The sequence below is a fragment of the Pseudochaenichthys georgianus genome, chromosome 17, assembly GCF_902827115.2.
Source record: "Pseudochaenichthys georgianus chromosome 17, fPseGeo1.2, whole genome shotgun sequence".
NCBI lineage: Eukaryota > Metazoa > Chordata > Actinopteri > Perciformes > Channichthyidae > Pseudochaenichthys > Pseudochaenichthys georgianus.
The window spans coordinates 10,253,111-10,257,818 of record NC_047519.1 but is presented as its reverse complement, the minus strand read 5'-3'; the positions used below and the strand labels follow the sequence as shown (position 1 = coordinate 10,257,818).

The 4,708-nt window shown below is 41.7% G+C and overlaps 1 long non-coding RNA gene across 1 annotated transcript; it reads right to left on the bottom strand.

Moving 5' to 3' along the window:
• Window positions 1-1,839: 1,839 nt before the first annotated feature.
• LOC139435638 (uncharacterized) lies at window positions 1,840-2,795 on the bottom strand. Its single transcript, XR_011644856.1, has 3 exons — window positions 2,696-2,795; window positions 2,059-2,267; window positions 1,840-1,944 (listed from the first exon to the last, which is right to left on the bottom strand). It is a non-coding gene; the product is annotated as an uncharacterized lncRNA (long non-coding RNA).
• Between the last annotated feature and the right edge of the window lie 1,913 nt (window positions 2,796-4,708).

Genomic DNA, 4,708 nt, shown 5'->3' with positions numbered 1-4,708 from the left:
TGTGTGTGTGTGTGTGTGTGTGTGTGTGTGTGTGTGTGTGTGTGTGTGTGTGTGTGTGTGTGTGTGTGTGTGTGTGTCGGAGCTCAGGCTCTGATTACAGTAGCTACACTGTAGGAAACAGTTCTGAACTGTTTCCGCCAGTTCTTTAAGTTCGTCGTTCGCGAACAGCGAACGAATCGTTTTGTGGGAGGAATCAGTTCATCTCGTTCACTTCAAAGATTCGTTCAAAAAGAACGAATCGTTCGCGAACGACCCATCACTATGGCGCTCCCCCTGCGATCTTTGGCGTCCCTCCAAGGGGGGCGCGCCCCCAGGTTGGGAACCACTAGTTTAAGACAAGCTTAAAAGACGTTCATGTTTTGCTCTACGACAGGGGTGGGGAACCTCCGGGCCGTATATGGCCCGCGAGACAATTTGGTACGGCCCTCGAGGTAATTTATAAACACACGCAAAAAATAAAAAAATGAAAGAAATCTAGACCGCAAAAAAATGAAACAAGCGAGTGCCTGTTTTTCCTGGCCACGGTCAGGGTCCTTGAACACAACACGAGCCTAACGTGTCATCACGTGGTATATGTCTCGACTGACAGTGTGCAGTTCTGACCATAGACATATAAAGAGTAGACGCCGCATCGACCGCTGCTGCCTATTGGCGCTGACGAGCCGTGGGGCCGCCATCTTGGACCGGTCACCCGCTCCACTCAGTGTAATCTGTCTGGCAGGCGCAATGAAGTGTCAGCGCATTTTATCAATCATAACTCGCTGAATACAAAACTGATTTTCACGGGGGGGGGGGTTTCTGCAAACGTCATATATGTAGGCATGATACCGGACACATGATTCGGCGTATTTTAATATTCATAGTAGGCTTAACAGCAATAGAATATTCTGGTATTTGATAGCCTATGTTATGTATGATAGGTATTTTGCAAAAGACACACGATATATAATATATACACACACATAAAAAAACACTAATGGTCTATATATGATAGAGAAGCAGATTGTGTAGGCCTATACTCAGCTATTTTAATAAGTTGAAAAATGAAGAAACAATAATACATTATACATAGACAGAAGTTATATATCAGTAAAAATGAATATCTATGTCATAAAAAATGAAAATGTACTTCTACATCTATATAAAAAATGTAAATGTTCAAGTTAAACATAAGAACATGACACCACCCCGCCCAAACCATATTTACACAAAGTTGCTCATGACACCCGAATGCCCCGTGCATGCGGCTCCTCCAAAGCATGACTGAGAACCTCTTTCTCATATCTTTGTCTTTGGGAAACCATCAAAATAAAAACGGGAGATTTGAGAGTCAACACAAAAACATTTTAAGAAGGAGGTCAAGCTTATCTTCTTCCTTCTTCTTCCTAGATAGATTAGATTAGATTTTAGATTTAGATTAGGACCCTTTGTGTTTCAGGTGACAAAGACTTCGTCAGGTAATATGCAATGGGAGCCTTCCAATGTTCGTGTAGGCCAACCACCATGAACACAAGAGCCTCAGTAGCAGCATCGGTCTCATTGTTTCCATCACCCATGTCGACAGAACCAGACATTGACTGGTTATGTGGATTATATTGCACATGTTTTCTGATGGCCATGTCATCCAACATGAGTGAAACACATCCATATTTAGCCTGGTCGTCCTGGCATCTTCTCTCCAGCATATCCAGCATCATCTTGTTCAGGCCAGGCTTGCCATCCACCGAACACAGCCACCTGTAAAAAAATTGAGAAGTAGCTATTTAACGTACTTGCAACCGTAATTTCCAAAAATGAAATTGAACAACATTAAGACTACCTTTTTTTTGTAGTCTCTGAGGTATTTGTATGCCTTTGGACCATGTAGATGGAATGTGAGGGCACATTCTCTGTGGTCCTTGGAGTACTCATGGCCCTGCTTTGCCTTCAAGTCTATTTGAAGATCTGAAATTGTATGAGAAAAAATTAATAAGTCCCCTTCATATAATAACAAAGGAGTTTAATAAAGAGTGTAAGAGTAAGATGTACATGAATTTCAAAGTGCTAATTTCATTTTACCTGAGTAGAAATCAAGCCTCTTTGAGTTCTTCATTAATGAGGTTCTTTTCCCTCAAATCCCCCAAAAGAGTCCTCACTGTGGTCTCTGCCCTCTTTTCTCTAGCCATGGCATTCTTCCTCTCTCGCTCGAGACTCTCCACTCTTGCTAAAGCTTCATTGAGTCTGGCCTTAAGAGCAGTAGGAGAAGCAGGCGAGACATCGCTATGATCCTAGAAAGAGGGATGAACATGGTTTGAGTGATGTTTCACTTCACACACATCACTTTGACACAACTAGAGTATGGCCCACATTCTTTCTTATAGTCATCACCTGTCAAAGCCACTGCCAGCATCATGCGTGTGTGTGTGTGTGTGTGTGTGTGTGTGTGTGTGTGTGTGTGTGTGTGTGTGTGTGTGTGTGTGTGTGTGTGTGTGTGTGTGTGTGTGTGTGTGTGTGTGTGTGTGTGTGTGTGTGTGTGTGTGTGTGTGTGTGTGTGTGTGTGTGTGTGTGTGTGTGTGAGGAATGCATGTTCAACATGTCTTCAATTGTGTGTGTATGTGTTTATTTGTGAGTGTGTTTAATATGAGTGGCAGCAAACAAGAGAGAATTTACTTTGTCTAGGACCATTATGAATGATGTTGAAAATAGAAATACTCACATCATTAGGCTGAGGTTGTGAGTGTGAGGTTGAAGCTTCTGGGTCGTCCTGAGGGGCCAGAGACAGGCTCTCTTCAGCTTTTCTGGAAGGAGACGTAGTCCTGCCCTTTTCTGGCTAAAATGAAAAAGCAGAATACCACACACACACACACACACACACACACACACACACACACACACACACACACACACACACACACACACACACACACACACACACACACACACACACACACACACACACACACACACACACACACACACACACACACACACACACACACACACACACCTGTCAAACTCGTCCTGCTTAAAATGCTCACTGCAAATCACGGATGACTCGCTTGCAGTGAACCCTTCCCTCCTCAAAGCAACTTCCCACTTCTTTCTCATATCTTTGTCTTTGGGAAACCTTCAAAATAAAAACGGGAGATTTGAGAGTCAACACAAAAACATTTTAAGAAGGAGGTCAAGCTTATTTTCTTCCTTCTTCTTCCTAGATAGATTAGATTCGATTTTACTTTATTCATCCCACAACGGGGACATTCACTTGTTACAGCAGCGATTTATAAAGTCTCAGTTGGCCATGAACATAATGTTTGCTGGCTACGATTTCGCTGGCGGACATCAATACAGTACAATAATATTATATTTACAAAATACAACCAATTATAATGTTGAATCTTACTTGTGAAAAGTAATCCCCCGACCCCTGTTCGCAATCGTCCGCCGATTTGCACAGCAATATGCTGCACAGTGCTCTGGCATCTTGAAACCTCTGCTGTCTATGGGTAGAATGTCTGTACAATATGGGTAGGATGACCGGTCCAAGATGGCGGCCGTATTTCTTGCGCCCCAGCAGCCAATGCAGCGTCTACTCTTTATATGTCTATGGTTCTGACGAAGAGCACCAGGACGCCACTCCAGCCCTTCAGAAATTGCAGTACCAATAAGTCCATACACATGTCGCAGTTTCTGCGTGTCTGTGTCTTTAGTTGAAAGCCCAGTGGCGATCTGCTCATCTGTCATACTGATCAGACAGTCAATAACTGTGTTGTAATCATTAGCATCTGGTTAGCTAGCTATGCTAACGAATATAAGAAGCTTGTTCTACAACCAGTGAGGCAAAGGCACATCTTTATATGATCATTATAGTTATAAAAAAAATAAGAGAATAAAGTAAACAGGTATAAAATACTATATGACAGTTATTAATAAAGAAGAATACAGTTTGAAAGGGGAGTGATTTGTCAAATATCCATAAATTAAAAGAAAACCTGCTTACAGTTGTGTTTGGGTGTTGAGAGATGTGTCCATAGATCTCCTAATGTTGCTCTCAAAGTGCACCAGATTCATGCTTTTAACTTCAACATTTAAAAAAAAAAATCTTCCCAGGGGAGCACGCCACACCCTGCACGTGCATGCATACGCGAGTCATGGTGAGATATCTGGATTAAGAGGTTGCTTTTTCTTTGCACAGAATGACATGAATGGGCTGTGATTTTAGTTTTTTTAAGCACAGGTCAATAACTTGTACGGCCCTCTGAGGATATTGTAAACATTGAAATGGCCCTTGAGAGGAAAAAGGTTCCCCACCCCTGCTCTACGACATGAACAGAAATGAATAAGTGAAATGACTAAACGTCATCACGCTGTGCGTTAGCTGCTCTCAATTTAGCGGTTGTGATGTGAAGTCATGACTAACATTAGCTTTTTACTGGCACTTGCATTTGTGCTTAAAAAATCTTTAAAAATGTGTGAATATATGGAGATTATTCCGCTGAACATGCCTGCCACAGATTTTTCTTTCTGTAATATTCAAAAACCCAATTGAAAAATCTATGTTTTTTGTCGTGGGGCGCCTTGCGATGATAACTTACAGGTTTGTCTACAAAAGAAATGTCAGTGCATTAACCTACTCTATGTTGTATGTTCAAAGTGTAACACTATAAAATAAAGAATATACTAAATATGGATACCTACCTTTAAGAAAAAATAACAAACTCAGATGATG